This window comes from Gastrolobium bilobum, unplaced genomic scaffold (genome assembly GCF_033153095.1).
Source record: "Gastrolobium bilobum isolate Gb01-03AN ecotype WA unplaced genomic scaffold, APGP_CSIRO_Gbil_v1 utg28454, whole genome shotgun sequence".
Taxonomy (NCBI): Eukaryota; Viridiplantae; Streptophyta; class Magnoliopsida; order Fabales; family Fabaceae; genus Gastrolobium; species Gastrolobium bilobum.
Genome location: NW_026900147.1, coordinates 15,680 through 32,543, shown reverse-complemented (window position 1 = coordinate 32,543; position 16,864 = coordinate 15,680). Strand labels below are relative to the sequence as shown.

The window sequence follows — 16,864 nt, the reverse complement described above, 5'->3', positions numbered from 1 at the left end:
ATGTGTACGAGGTTAGCTGTGTATACTATGTAGGCTATTTGACCATTTTTGGGCTTTATCATGTCTATTTTTGTAACAGCCCGTTGTACACCGGTATTGTTAGCATTAATTATGATATTAAGCGCAGTTACAATCACAGCAATTCATTTATAAAAATGCAAATAAACTTTTTCCGATTATTACGCGAGCATTTAACACATAAAAAACGTAATAATTAAAAGCTGCGACCATAACCGTAAACTCTTGCGGAAGACTTATTTAAACTATTTTTATAACTTACATTACTTATCATAAGTTACTAAGGGGTTCCCATAAACCCACTTAGCCAATTTCCAATCTTTACGTTTTTACCAATTCGGACATGTTTCACCCTTAATTTTTCTGCGACCACACCGTTCGTAGCCAAACTCTCTTCTCAGATTATATCTTTGTCTTACTTAATTCCCTTTTCAACAAGCTATCATACGCTCAATTTGGAGCTCATTAGCTCCGGTTATCGCCGTTTGAAGTTGGATCAGCAAATAGCCAAACAACCCCAAAAACAGCACCAAACCACTCACCTTACTCGATTTACTGCTCTCAAATTTTTATCCTACAAAATAGACATCTCAAACTTCATTTTGATATATCACACGCTTAATTTGACTGAGAAACGAAGAGGGAATAAATTTCCCAAATCCGGTCCAGAATCTGCCTCAGGTGCAGGGGCACATGAGCAGTCCGTGTTTCTCTATTTGTTTCAGGCCGAATATCAACCCATAATTTCCTCAAATTTTGACACAAGGTAGAGGACATCTCAACCTTCAAAATGGCATATGGCACGTCCCTATTGGACCTCTATGGAGGGAGATATGCTCTCCCGAAGTTCGCCTAAAATCTGCCAATTCTACAGAAATTTCGCCAGAGTTTCCTTTGTTTTTCCAATAATCCCAAAATTGTAAACGATCATTTAAACCTCAAATGTACCTAATAAACACATGATACTACAGTAATAATCCAATGGATGGCACACACAAGGACCAACAACGCCTTGGGGAACTTACAACCCAATCCAGTTTATAGTTATTACACAGTTTATACAATAGAGCTCACATTATATTTCTTACTTGTTTCAATCACATAGGTCCCATTCACATGTAGTTTCACAATATAAGCATGTAATCATAACTCTAACATAGGCCTAAAATCCTTCCATCTTGGTACATCATGCCTCTCTTACATTTACAACATACACTTAAATATTACAACTTACGACTTTAACTTCAAATTGCCTTTTACAATATTACAACACCAATTACAAATTTAGACATAAATTTAAATGATACAAACTACTAGGCCTAGGCATGCCAATATGAACAATATGCCAAATACTGAAAATGTTCCTCTATCACCCTGCGGGCCTCTTGCCCGCTGCTCCAACGCTACAGGTACATCCTGAAATAAATGCCCCGAGACGGGGTGAGATATACGAATATATCTCAGTAACCAAGAGGTTCTGGAGAAAACTCCACCCAATGGTTCACTTCTATGCATATCAATAGAATAAAACAACCACTTTGAAAACGGGATATAGCAAGAGATTTAGAGAAGTGGGGAATATAAAGAAACAAACTACGACGATACGGGATGGTAACCCCAATTCCACGTACGCCCTGGGCATATATAAGCCTATGGGTATCATCCAAGGTGTGTTCACAGAAACCACAACCATGATGCCCAAACCAACCAAAACGCCAAAGACATTCCTAGTGTGCTCCTACCCGGATCACACACCATGACACGCAGTCAACTGGAACTCCTTCCTGGAGACCTATCCAGCGGAAGTCCGAAAATGCCCGAAGGCTAATAAAACTGTCTACTGGCCAGAGACTCGGTACCGCAGTACCCATAGCAATAATGCATGCATGCTCACGTGTTCTATACTATTCATACACATTTCCTACCGTTGCCATCAACTGACAAGGTGGAACAGAAAAGGGGAACAAGCCCCAGTACCAAGAGGTTACCTCAATATGTTACTCCACTTAGCTCCACAGCAGCTTAGGTTCCAAGTTTGTTACTCAACAGAACGCCTACACATAGGACGTTCCCAATTACTCAAAACTCATACGAATGCATGCAATTTACAACAATACAAGCATGATTCAACCACTTACCTCAATCCCACTTGGTCCAGGACCAAGGGCAATCCACCGACTCACGGTTCGGTGTTCAAATCGACGTACGGCAACCTATAGTAACCATGTACGAATCGTCAGTACACGACAATTCCATCAAAATACGAAAAACGTCAAATTTCACTCCTACACCTTGTAGGTTCGGCCCCTTAAGGCTTATTTCACAAATTATTTTTCTAAATTTTCTTTCTCATTTTATTATACTTCCACAAGTTGCCAAAAGGCCATACCAAGTGTCATTTTTCACTTTACGTCTTTTAAACAATGTTTTGCCAAATATTTTACTCTAGGATCCTTTATGGCAATTAACACCTTCAATCATTTTTCATTGATTCTACAACCTTTAAACCACCACACAACCCATCTAAGTATCATTTAGCACATCATACATCACTCAAATAATTTCCAACAACATTCATTCCTTAATTTCCCTTTAAAGGCCGAATTGCACATAATCCATTCCAAGGAATTTTCACCCAATTTTAACCATTCCACACCTCATACAATCCCATTATATCAACATATAATCATACAACAACTCACCAATACAATCCTAACACATTTTCAAAATTCAAAGTCATGACAACCTCAAAATTTTCTAAGTTACAAAATCATATTTTTCACCAATAATTTTCATGGCATTTCTAGCTCTAACACATCATTCTAAGACATTATCATCTAATACACATTTTCTATTTGAGCTCTCTAACATCACAAATCAAACAAGCCCTCTTTAGGGTTCATAAACAAATTCGAAAATAAATCTTCAAATCAATCCATGAGGGGTGTTGAAACTTACCCACAATTACGTCACAAGACTCCTCCTAGAACTCCACAAGCAATGGCTCAAGAAATCAACCCCAAAATCACAAAAATCCTAAGAATTTCGTGGCTGTATATGGCTCTTTTCTCACCATAGAGAGGGTTTCAAGGGAAACTAATCGGTGGAACGGGTTCGGATGGTGATTTCCATCGAATTTCAACACAATAATCGTCCGATTCGGTTAAGAATTGATGAAGTTATGAAGAAATCAAACAAAACAAATAAAAAAAACGAAAATGGAAGGGGGAGGGCTGATCCACGGGGAAGAAGGGAGAAGAGGAGAGAGAATGTGTCATGTAAATGTGACTTTTAAGTCACTTAAGCCATAGGTGGGTCCTACACGCGATTTAACTTTAATCAATCACTAATTTCAACCACAAATTCCTTTCCTATGTATTTTTCTCGTTTATGTCATATTTTTGTTTCCTAAAAATACTGATAAAAGTTTCACGCTTATCGGTACAATTATACCGCAGTATTTTTACACCGAAAATCACTATTCATTAATTTTTTTCCCCAAAATGACTTAATTCCAACAAATTTTATCAAAATCATATTTCCTAACTCAACAACCATTTATAACTCATATTTGAAACCTAGAGCTCAAAATTCAACTGGCACGTTCTACGGTGCAATCGTAACGCGGTATTTTTACCCGCGAAAAACACTATTCACTGATTTTTCTGAAACTTGCCTATCAACTCAATTTTTCGTTCTGAATCCATTTCCAGGGTTATTTTTATCATCGGAGACCTTCTGCTCAATTTTTATCTTCCTAGGGTTGCGTGTTGGCTAATTACCGTTTTGCCCTTTCTTTGTATTTTGGCCTTATACTCAGGATTTTCACTAATCCTTCTCTTTAATTCTCATTTAATATTTTAAATATTATATTTTAGAAATGTGAGGTGTTATACTCACCCCAACTTTTAGAATTTTGTCCGCAAAATTAACTCATACTCATCCGCTAACTCAGGACATAGTCGGAGAATATCATTTTTCCGTTCCCAAGTAGCATCCTCAAGTGTGTATCTTTACCATTTTACTTTTATCATAGATATAGTCTCCTTTTCGTGATACTCATTATCCTTCGACCCTTCATAATTTCTCGTCTCTCATGGTTCTGTGACCTTTTAATGCACAATACTTTAAATTTTCCATGGTTTACTGTTACCCTTTCGCTGATTTGCAGGTAATAATATAGCAATATTACGGATTTGTCGGTATCAATTTACCTCATTCTCATCTTTATCCATCTTTCTGACCTATGGTCGTTCTCAAAAGCATCTAATCGTTTTCATGCACATTCACTAGTTATTCCTGGAGTATTTCCAACTCACGTTCTTTAGTACTTAACTTTTTTCGCGGTCCCCACTGTTTTGACAATACCCCAACAACCATTTCTTTCCATTACTGTCACTACTCTTATCATTTCGTTGTTTTCTTGGCTTTCACCCAAGCACATGCTTTCTAGTTTCAAAGGCACTTTGTCGTGTCCTACAATTCCGATTCACATTAAATTCTATACTCATATACTTTATTTTTCCTTGTCACGTGCCTTCACCTCTTTTTAGGTACTCACAACTATATCTTTCTCTCTGTGATACGAAACTAACAATACTCATCATAGTTTATATTTTCGATTAGCCCTATAAGGCCCTTCAACCACAAACACACTCCCGAATTTTCTTTTCCATCTACAAAATCATGTTCATAATTTACACTCATTGTTAAACTCTTTATTAACTTAACCATCTCAATTTTACCAACTCAATCAGCTCAACTCCATACTTAGACCTCTCATAGTCTAAACACAACACTCATTAATGACCTCCACATGAAGGCCTCATGCTTAATATTTTCTCCCACTAACTATTTTCAACTTTCATTCCACTCCGGTGTTACAACTTAACCATTTGTTCCACTTATTTATACCACTTCTTCATAATCATCGTCATTTAATCCTGGATGTCAAACTCAATATAATATCACCTTACAGTTTTACCAACTTTCACCAAATACCTTGGGACGAATCATTTTTCCACACCCATTTCACTATTAACTGATGGACCACTAAAAATGTCATGTCTCTCACATGCAAGTCTCATCCTATAGGAATCTTTGAAACTTGATTATCAAGTCACATAAAACTAAATCCATCATTGCCACTACTTATACAATTCACCATTGGTTGGTATATCAGAGTCTCAAAATATTCGAAGTTACCACAAGCACTCGACCATATATTATTAGTACCTAACCAAAACAACGTCAGCACTGTGCATTTTCCACACACTTTCCACCATAAGTGGTATATGCGATTATATATAACACTCCTCAATTCACTCTATCAGTACAACCAAGCTATCAGCTTTTAGGCAACTGATCGCAATTCCAGCTTCCAACTATTATTACACATTCGTGCTTGATTCCATGACAATTTACCTTTTATAAGGGCTAATAATTCACCGTTTTAACCTGAACTCTTGATCATCACCAGCCTTCCTAGAAGGACACTTACTCCATCTGTCAACATTAAATCACACTATTATCTCTTTTATCATAAGGCGAGGATTCCAACAAACTTACTACCTCACTTGGAGCCGATATTATTTCATCGAACTTACTTTACACCCACAATAGTGCTTCACTATCACACTTCTAAAATTTTTACACACTATGCCTCACCTCTTGTATCCAATTCTGACATACTATTGTCCATTTACAAATATCTGACCTCATATTTTGCGTTAATCACATGGAAGAACTCTCTCAATACAGTGGGTAACAACATTCACAGGTTTTAACCGCTCGAGCTCTTGCTGTCCTCAGGGCCCCAGATGTAATGACCCACCGATCAGAGAATCCACCCATATAATCCATGCAGTAATGATAACCTACCACCTGCTGACTGTGTTCTATTAGTATTCCCAACGTTTCTTATTTGTGCACTTATGTAGATCAATTCAACTATAATAGCAGTCTCATCACTGCAGGATACTTCCTCATCTCATATTACTCGTATAACATAATAATAGTCTCCGCGAACATAATCCGCACGGAGATGGCTACACACTCCGGGCACATAGGCCGCACAGAGATGGTAATATCAAGTCTTATAACGTGCACCCAGTGCACAGAGGAGTTCATATTTATATCACATCTGTATACAACAGCAAACGTGTACCCATTACACAGGGGAGTTCCTACTTATAACATATCCGAATATAACGGCAAAACTGGTACTCCGTACACTCCAGATCACACGTGGACCCAGTCCATTTGGTGTCTGTATCACCTCTGTATATAACAGCAAAATATCTTTGGTATATTCACATGGGGCTATCCCCATAATCATAGTAATAGTGGTATAATATACACCTGTTATATATATAAGTCAATTCATTTTACTTTCTCATTTCATTCTTCTCACTGATAGTTGACATGTAAGTCACTACTATAATAATTCACATTCTCTTCGTAATTTCGTACACATTTCTTAACTCTCAATAGTTCCTTCTGTCACGTTACTGTTCAAATCCATAGTCCATTATCTCTTCCTAGCTTATTCTTCTCACAGATTGTTTTCTCTTTTACTTTGGCTATTCACTTGGCATAGTTCATAACATAATCTCTATTCCGTGAATCCAGAATTTTCTCAAAATTCTGTACAAATCTCACATATACTTCCCATCACACAGGGATCTTCTAAACATATTCGTCCTATCACAGAGGACTAATTTCACCTTAATCCGTGCACTGGAAAATTATATCAATCCTTGCACTAACACTTATACCTCAACTCATTAACTAATCTTATCATTTTTGTTTTGACATTACACATTAGCTCCTTTGCTAAACACATAATTCCACACTTTATTGTAACTTAGTTCATACACTAATCACATGATTTCCCATCAGGTTGTACATTAGCTCATTTTCTAATCATACAATCTCTTCAGATACTTCCCATCATCATGGATTTCATTCGGCCTCATTGTCCTTTTACAAAAATTTAATAATTTACCTCAACACGGATAACTAGGCACTCAGGACATCACAAGGTGTACATACATATATATGTATACTGGCACTTAGGCCATCACTGGATTATCATCCGTTTATTCATCAGAATAGGTATGTTGGCCATCAGGCCATTAGGTATTATTCACAATGCATTACAACATCCACAAGTAACTAGGCCATTTTAAATTACGATATTCATTCTTTGAGATTTCCAAGGGACCTCCATCATGGATCAATCCTCTTATGCTTCATAACACCTGAATCTCTACATAGTAGCCATTTCCAAGGAGAATTCCACACATTAATGCACACATATAATCTTATTTGTTTCCTTCATGGCATATCGGTCAAGCTAGACCATTATTCCGTTACGGACAATCATACTCTCAATGAACCTTGTTCAATGCCATCCATGGCGATTCTCTCAACTTCTTCCTTATACATATAATACATAATTAATTCATCTCGCCTATGTTTAATCAACACTACCTCCTTATGGATTTAAATCCCATATTTCAATATATCTCAATTTAACAATTGACCAGCATTATAATTTCAAGTGGTCAAAATCCCATAGGATTAATCATCAATTATTCTATTTATTTCTCTGCATGAACCATCTCAATTTGTTTAAGTGTACATCATCCATCAGGGACTTATAACTTCTAATCAGACATAGAATATTCCAACTCATACTTAAGCGTACCTGTTCACCATTTTCAATAATCCAACAGGTTCTAAATCTCTCACCTTGATGAAGTCTATTCACTAAGTCCATTGTACACACTATACTACAGACATACTTGGAAGCTTCACGAATACCGTTTCCATACTATGGACTCATCTCAATTATATATCTTTATTATTCATAGTACTACAAGGTTCACCCATGCGATACCGTACATATCATAGATTTATTTACAACTTTCACTTATAATCCAGCTTTATAATTTTCATCTACAAGGTCAGACGAAACATTTAAGTCTGTTTCCCTTAAGTCCTATAATATTCATATTTTACTTACTGCCATCTCTTGTCCATGGAGCAGTCAATACTGCAGCCACAACATCAGGCTAAGGACTTACATTCGGTGCTCCAAGGTTGCCACGCAGGCTTCTTACGATGACCACGCATGTAACACAAAGGAATGGGATGATCAGACCCACACTAAAGAATCACATATGCAGTAATCGATAAGAATCTACATACAACCATGCAACACAAAACACAACTATACACTATCAGAGTTCCCTAACAAAACTGCTCTGATACCATAAAATGTAACAGCCCGTTGTACACCGGTATTGTTAACATTAATTATGATATTAAGCGCAGTTACAATCACAACAATTCATTTATAAAAATGCGAATAAACTTTTTCCGATTATTACGCGAGCATTTAACACATAAAAAGCGTAATAATTAAAAGCTGTGACCGTAACCGTAAACTCTTGCGGAAGACTTATTTAAACTATTTTTATAACTTACATTACTTATCATAAGTTACTAAGGGGTTCCCATAAACCCACTTAGCCAATTTCCAAACTTTACGTTTTTACCAATTCGGACATGTTTCACCCTTAATTTTTCTGCGACCACACCGTTCGTAGCCAAACTCTCTTCTCAGATTATATCTTTGTCTTACTTAATTCCCTTTTCAACAAGCTATCATACGCTAAATTCGGAGCTCATTAGCTCCGGTTATCGCCGTTTGAAGTTGGATCAGCAAATAGCCAAACAACCCCAAAAACAGAACCAAACCACTCACCTTACTCGATTTACTGCACTCAATAAATTCAACAATTTGCTCTCAAATTTTTATCCTACAAACTAGACGTCTCAAACTTCATTTTGATATATCACACGCTTAATTTTACTGAGAAACGAAGCGGGAATTAATTTCCCAAATCCGGTCCAGAATCTGCCTCAGGTGCAGGGGCACATGAGCAGTCCGTGTTTCTCTATTTTTTTCAGGCCGAAAATCAACCCAGAATTTCCTCAACTTTTGAAACAAGGTAGAGGACATCTCAACCTTCAAAATGGCGTATGGCACGTCCCTATTGGACCTCTATGGAGGGAGATATGCTCTCCCGAAGTTCGCCTAAAATCTGCCAATTCTACAGAAATTTCGCCAGAGTTTCCTTTGTTTTTCCAATAATCCCAAAATTGTAAACGATCATTTAAACCTCAAATGTACCTAATAAACACATGATAATACAGTAATAATCCAATGGGTGGCACACACAAGGACCAACAACGCCTTGGGGCACTTACAACCCAATCCAGTTTATAGTTATTACACAGTTTATACAATAGAGCTCACATTATATTTCTTACTTGTTTCAATCACATAGGTCCCATTCACATGTAGTTTCACAATATAAGCATGTAATCATAACTCTAACATAGGCCTAAAATCCTTCCATCTTGGTACATCATGCCTCTCTTACATTTACAACATACACTTAAATATTACAACTTACGACTTTAACTTCAAATTGCCTTTTACAATATTACAACACCAATTACAAATTTAGACATAAATTTAAATGATACAAACTACTAGACCTAGGCATGCCAATATGAACAATATGCCAAATACTGAAAATGTTCCTCTATCACCCTGCGGGCCTCTTGCCCGCTGCTCCAACGCTACAGGTACATCCTGAAATAAATGCCCCGAGACGGGGTGAGATATACGAATATATCTCAGTAACCAAGAGGTTCTGGAGAAAACTCCACCCAATGGTTCACTTCGATGCATATCAATAGAATAAAACAACCACTTTGAAAACGGGATATAGCAAGGGATTTAGAGAAGTGGGGAATATAAAGAAACAAACTACGACGATACGGGATGGTAACCCCAATTCCACGTACGCCCTGGGCATATATAAGCCTATGGGTATCATCCAAGGTGTGTTCACAGAAACCACAACCATGATGCCCAAACCAACCAAAACGCCAAAGACATTCCTAGTGTGCTCCTACCCGGATCACACACCATGACACGCAGTCAACTGGAACTCCCTCCTGGAGACCTATCCAGCGGAAGTCCGAAAATGCCCGAAGGCTAATAAAACTGTCTACTGGCCAGAGACTCGGTACCGCAGTACCCGTAGCAATAATGCATGCATGCTCACGTGTTCTATACTATTCATACACACTTCCTACCGTTGCCATCAACTGACAAGGTGGAACAGAAAAGGGGAACAAGCCCCAGTACCAAGAGGTTACCTCAATATGTTACTCCACTTAGCTCCACAGCAGCTTAGGTTCCAAGTTTGTTACTCAACAGAACGCCTACACATAGGACGTTCCCAATTACTCAAAACTCATATGAATGCATGCAATTTACAACAATACAAGCATGATTCAACCACTTACCTCAATCCCACTTGGTCCAGGACCTAGGGCAATCCACCGACTCACGGTTCGGTGTTCAAATCGACGTACGACAACCTACTGTAACCATGTACGAATCGTCAGTACACGACAATTCCATCAAAATACGAAAAACGTCAAAGGCTTATTTCACAAATTATTTTTCTAAATTTTCTTTCTCATTTTATTATACTTCCACAGGTTGCCAAAAGGCCATACCAAGTGTCATTTTTCACTTTACGTCTTTTAAACAATGTTTTGCCTAATATTTTACTCTAGGATCCTTTATGGCAATTAACACCTTCAATCATTTTTCATTGATTCTACAACCTTTAAACCACCACACAACCCATCTAAGTACCATTTAGCACATCATACATCACTCAAATAATTTCCAACAACATTCATTCCTTAATTTCCCTTTAAAGGCCGAATTGCACATAATCCATTCCAAGGAATTTTCACCCAATTTTAACCATTCCACACCTCATACAATCCCATTATATCAACATATAATCATACAACAACTCACCAATACAATCCTAACACATTTTCAAAATTCAAAGTCATGACAACCTCAAAATTTTCTAAGTTACAAAATCATATTTTTCACCAATAATTTTCATGGCATTTCTAGCTCTAACACATCATTCTAAGACATTATCATCTAATACACATTTTCTATTTGAGCTCTCTAACATCACAAATCAAACAAGCCCTCTTTAGGGTTCATAAACAAATTCGAAAATAAATCTTCAAATCAATCCATGAGGGGTGTTGAAACTTACCCACAATTACGTCACAAGACTCCTCCTAGAACTCCACAAGCAATGGCTCAAGAAATCAACCCCAAAATCACAAAAATCCTAAGAATTTCGTGGCTGTATATGGCTCTTTTCTCACCATAGAGAGGGTTTCAAGAGAAACTAATCGGTGGAACGGGTTCGGATGGTGATTTCCATCGAATTTCAACACAAGAATCGTCCGATTCGGTTAAGAATTGATGAAGTTATGAAGAAATCAAACAAAACAAATAAAAAAACGAAAATGGAAGGGGGAGGGCTGATCCACGGGGAAGAAGGGAGAAGAGGAGAGAGAATGTATCATGTAAATGTGACTTTTAAGTCACTTAAGCCATAGGTGGGTCCTACACGCGATTTAACTTTAATCAATCACTAATTTCAACCACAAATTCCTTACCTATGTATTTTTCTCATTTATGTCATATTTTTGTTTCCTAAAAATACTGATAAAAGTTTCACGCTTATCGGTACAATTATACCGCAGTATTTTTACACCGAAAATCACTATTCATCAATTTTTCCCCAAAATGACTTAATTCCATCAAATTTTATCAAAATCATATTTCCTAACTCAACAACCATTTATAACTCATATTTGAAACCTAGAGCTCAAAATTCAACTGGCACGTTTTACGGTGCAATCGTAACGCGATATTTTTACCCGCGAAAAACACTATTCACTAATTTTTCTGAAACTTGCCTATCAACTCAATTTTTCGTTCTGAATCCATTTCCAGGGTTATTTTTATCATCGGAGACCTTCTGCTCAATTTTTATCTTCCTAGGGTTGCGTGTTGGCTAATTACCGTTTTGCCCTTTCTTTGTATTTTGGCCTTATACTCAGGATTTTCACTAATCCTTCTCTTTAATTCTCATTTAATATTTTAAATATTATATTTTAGAAATATGAGGTGTTATAATTTTCAGAGATGATCTTCAAGGTAAAGTGGCTGGGATTGAAAGTGTAAATTATCTCGAATGCAGTACTTGACTCTTGAAAGGTAAAAATGATTGAAATTATTAGGTGTGGTGGGACTTATGCTATCCGCTAGGGGTGATAATAAGGCCAAGGGCCTATCAGGGGCCTTAGGCTCGGCCCGTTTCGGCTCGGCTCGTCTTTTTTTATTATTAAGCCCAGACTTATACTCATGCAAAAGCTTTTTTATTTAAAAGGCCTCAGGCTTTCATAGCCAAGCCCGACCTTGAAGCCTTGGAGGCTGGCCCGTATACATTAAATTTATTTATTTTTTATATTTTTATATTAATCATTTCAACATCCTTTTCTCAGTTTTCTGTCTCTGCTCTATCTCTTCTCCCCGATCTAAGTCATCGTCCCACCAACAGGTAAATGAAGTCATGTTCATCATCTATTTTTATAAGCCATGCGGATTCCACGGCTTATAATGATGCTTATGGCGGCGACCGTGGAAGAAAAATTAATGTAAAATGTGGAAGAAAATTTATTGGTGGGGTTTAAATCTAGTGTAAAAAATCTAGAATATTAAGAAATGTGGAAGAAAATTTAATGTAAAAAATCTAGAATGTGGAAGAAAATTAAGGAAAAGCAACGTAAAATAAAGTAAAGGTGATGTTGTTATTTTGATTTTTTAATATTAATGTTTTTTTATTATAAAAGAAACAACTATTATTTTCTTACAAAAAAATACATATCAGTGCATGATTAATGGGCTGAATACGGCTACAAATTAAAATGTAAGGTTTTTATTTTTAATAAATAAACAGGCCACAGGCTTGAGACAGACTTTTATTTTTAAAGTAAAGGGTGGGGACAGTGAATTCAAAAAATATCTCTGTCCTTTGCAGAATCTGCATCATCGAAATTCAAAACAGGCTTGGCCCGTTAAGATCAAAGCTCGGCTCGGCTCGGCCCGTTAACACCCCTACTATCTGCAACATGATCTTTCTCATTTTTGGTGTTTATTTTTCAAACGTCCTTTTATTTTTCCATTTGGATGGTTTATATTTCTATCTAAGTTTTGAATTTCGATGATGCAGATTCTGCAAAGGACAGAGATATTTTTTGAATTCACTGTCCCCACCCTTTACTTTCACCTCAACTTCATCAAGCACTTTCATAACTCATAGCTATATGTTGAATTGCGAATTGGGTCAACCACATTCCGCTATGGTGGGATGATAGAAAATAATGACAAAGGAAAGAAGCTAGACAAAAATTGCTAACGAAATCAACAGCTAAATAAAATAAAGGCAATAATGGTGAATCTCATACCATTGAAAAGAAGCCTAAAGCTATTTTGTTGGTTATTACTCTAAAGTAGCAAATGCATAATTAATGTAACGAATTTATGTTAAAGTGAGGAATAACAAAGTGGCAATAGTTTTCCTAGTTTCTTATGTTGCAGAAGAAATTATTCCTCTTCTGCATACCCATTAAATATACGGGACTCATTATATTAAAGAAAAAAGATGGATGAGACATTTTTATGAGTCTGTAATAGGGGAATAGTTTCTCCGGAGATATCAATTTTCATTCAATTATATGACAACATGGTTTATTTTATCTCAATGATTGCTTGTCTTGGAGGATTACGTAAAGATTTTTTGTTCTTTCCATTATAGTTGATTATATAGTGTAGAAGTTGGGAGCGGTAGATGGATCAGGGATGGAAATTTCAGATAAGGTTTTGGTGATGCCTGTTTGCTACTGTCACAATTTTAATTAATGACAAATGATTGACTTATATGAAATTTTGGCTGGTGGACAGGCCCTATCTTGTGGGATTATATAAGTTTTTGGCTCATGCAGGCTTTTTTATTTGTAGGATTTTTTGCCTTAACTCGTGCGAGCTAGGGCCTCACAGGAAGAGATAGCCTGCTTTGATGACTCTACTTTATATGTAAATTTAGGGGTGACAATATGGGTTGAGCACGACGGCAGTGGCGGAGCCAGCATGACAATATTAGTACACATTTAAGATTGAGATTGAGAAAAATTAAAAGAAGTGTGAAATAAAATAAAATAATATTAGAAAAATTAATAAAATATAATTTATTTTTAAATTTTAATTATTTATTTTTTTAATTGACGGGTTGGGGGGTTGACCCGCCAACCCACCATAAAACGGGGTGAGTTCATTTTTCCCACCCATATTTAATGGCGGGTTAACCCGCCCTGTCCCGTTTTTGGCGGGTTGGTGGCGGGGCGGGGCGGGCCAACCAACGTTAAAAGCATGTTTATAGTACTCACATTTAATCAACAACGAAAAACCATTGTTAAAAGTAGGGGGTGTAAATAGGCTGGATAGAGATAGGCTTTAGCTTAAATAGGTCAGACACATGTAAAATACTTTAGGCATGGCCAGATTCGTTAGCTTGTGCACGCCCAAATTATAAATTTAGCATGACGTATATTTAAAAAACAAAAGTCTTGACATAGACTTGTTAGCCTGTTTAAGCCTACAAGACGTTCAATAATTAAAGAAAATAATTAAAATAATATAATTTTATTATTCAAAACCATTAAAATAATAATTTATTTATTTAATTTAAAATAAATAATATAAAATAGGTCGGCCTATAAGTTTATAGGCCCTCTATGTAAAAGAAAGTCTATGAGATACTTTCTAAATAATTTTTTTAAGATCCGAAACTGTTCTATAATTTAATTCTTTCATTGAGTAGTTAATAATAATAATTTATTCCCCCTCCTCTCCTTCTACGGTAGTATAGTATAGGATATAGAATCAGATATATTAATTAGCATTTTAATTAACATTTATTTATTTAGAATTAAGAAATCCCTCCCTCCTCGATGTATGTAAGTGACAAAACAAAGATGGATTGGATATTTGGATTGGATTGGGCCCAAAACAAAACAAAACAAAGATGATGCTGCTGAAAATAACACCCGACCCAAGTCCATTCATTGCATTGCTTTTACTCAGTGTAGTGTAGTGTCTGATTGTCAAGTCAAGTGTGGCCCTCTCCAATGCAAATCAATGTAATGTGCTTTGGACACTTGACCACGCGCGCGCTTTTTAGCAGGTAATCTATAATAATTTGATTTCAGCGCAAATATTATAATTTAAAGATGGATTGGATTGGGCCAAAACAAAACTGATCAAAATAACCAACCATTGCTCTTAGTCTCTCTCACCTCTCAATGCATAATCCGAAACATGCAGATGCAGTCTCATCTCAGATCACAAATTTACAATTTACAATTTTCAAAGATTTTTCATCTAAAATTGGGCGGGATTTAATTTAATAACACTCACTCATTCCTCTCTTTCTTCTCTCTCTCTCTCTCTCTCTCTCTCTCTCTCATCTCCACCAAAGAAAAACCCTAAGCCTAGCCCCCTTCTCTTCTCTTCTCTTCTCTTCAATCAAGCTCAGCTCAACTCACAATAACAATACTGTTGAAGATCTTGTTCAACAAGATAAGCTACCAACTACAAGCAGCTCCTCAACTCACAGGAAAGGAACTTTCTTTCGCCTCTGCTTTTATTTCATTTCATTTCATTTCGTTGGTTCTACCATTTATTTTAAGTGTGTTATTGCGTTTTTTTCTTTTTTCTTTTTGTTTCAGCGACCATAAAACATGTATTTTTATTTGTATTTGTAGCTCAGCTTAAAAAAGACACTGAACAGAGGCATTTCTCCTCTTGATGGCACCCGACTCTGAGCCTCTTGAGTTGAGATTCTTCTCAAAAATCTTCCTTTACTTGCTGCTGAGGATAAGGTAACTTCCGATACCATACCATACCATACCTTTATTTTTTCTTAAATCCTCATTATTAATACTGTACGTCATGTATTTGTTTGTGCTCTATAGTCTATGGTTTATTCATTGTATCTGTATTGTTACTTTTGTTTGTAGTGATAAGTTTTTTATAACTGAATGAATCTTAGAAGCTCAGTTTCAGTTCACTCAGTATTATTACTTTGCCTCTGCTTTTAAAAAGTATATAAGAGGAGCTTAATAGTTGTTTAAGTTTAGTGTGTGATTAATTTAAAGAGAAGAAAATAAATAAAAAAATGGATTTGAAAAATTTCTTAATAAGATTGAAGTTTAATTGCGCTGTTTGTGTTACTTTATTTAGGGAATAGGAGAGATGCTAGACTACTGTTCTGTTGATCGAAGATCAGAGTCAGATCCTCAGAGCACCTAATGTTGTGATTTGACAAGAGAGCTTTATTGGTTATTAATTGCGCACTTCTTCTTTTTTTTGCTTCCTTGCTTCTCTCCTGAGCTCCTACCTTTCTCTCTCTCTCTCTCTCTCTCTCTACGTGTCTCTCTCTTTCACTTTCTCAAAATCTTGGCTTCTTAGGGAATTTTGAAGCTTTTTTTGTTTCCAAAAAATGATAGTGTTATTATATTAAAACTATCTAGCTGTGCTGTGTAGCACTGTATCATTCATTCACCTATTCTGTAGTCTATAATCCTTGTATCTTTTCCCCCAAAGAGAGTCCTTGCTACTGATATCGATGTATTCTCTTGTTTACTCGTACATATATGTTTTCATTGTTTAATTTTAATTTTCACTAGCATCTAGCTTAAACGTAAAAAATGTAATTTAATTGGGCGGGATTTAATTTAATTACACTCACTCATTCCTCTCTTTCTTCTCCCTCTCTCTCTTCTCCACCAAAGAAAAACCCTAAGCCCCCTC

The 16,864-nt window shown here is 36.3% G+C and overlaps 2 long non-coding RNA genes across 2 annotated transcripts; both read right to left on the bottom strand.

Moving 5' to 3' along the window:
- Nucleotides 1-1,093: 1,093 nt before the first annotated feature.
- Nucleotides 1,094-3,248, bottom strand: LOC133295515 (uncharacterized). The gene is made up of 4 exons (XR_009749352.1): nt 2,977-3,248; nt 2,157-2,231; nt 2,007-2,072; nt 1,094-1,434 (listed from the first exon to the last, which is right to left on the bottom strand). It is a non-coding gene; the product is annotated as an uncharacterized LOC133295515 (long non-coding RNA).
- Nucleotides 3,249-9,347: 6,099 nt separating this feature from the next.
- On the bottom strand, nt 9,348-10,426 carry LOC133295516 (uncharacterized). The gene is made up of 3 exons (XR_009749353.1): nt 10,411-10,426; nt 10,261-10,326; nt 9,348-9,688 (listed from the first exon to the last, which is right to left on the bottom strand). It is a non-coding gene; the product is annotated as an uncharacterized LOC133295516 (long non-coding RNA).
- Nucleotides 10,427-16,864: the final 6,438 nt, after the last annotated feature.